Below are 306 nucleotides of genomic sequence, written 5' to 3' on the forward strand. Positions count from 1 at the left end.
ATCTCAGGCTCACAAGCCACTTTTACTCAAAGTGAGTTCCCTTTTTAAAACAAAGCCACTCTCGGCATTCTCTTTCCAAAACTTCCAAAACCATGGAAAGTTAAAGATTCATTTTGGGAACATTCAAAATCACCTATCCCACAATGGGATTTTATAACAAAGTTTCTCGGCAGAGTCCTAAGTCTTTAGGGGAGAATAGCATAACTCATTTTGCCGAATTCATTTAAAATCATTAAAACCTTGGCTTTCCGATTTGAGTAATAAAATAAGATCTAAGCCAAACCGAGTCACGTAATCATTTACTTC

Source organism: Arachis ipaensis, chromosome B09, assembly GCF_000816755.2.
Source record: "Arachis ipaensis cultivar K30076 chromosome B09, Araip1.1, whole genome shotgun sequence".
Classification (NCBI taxonomy): Eukaryota; Viridiplantae; Streptophyta; class Magnoliopsida; order Fabales; family Fabaceae; genus Arachis; species Arachis ipaensis.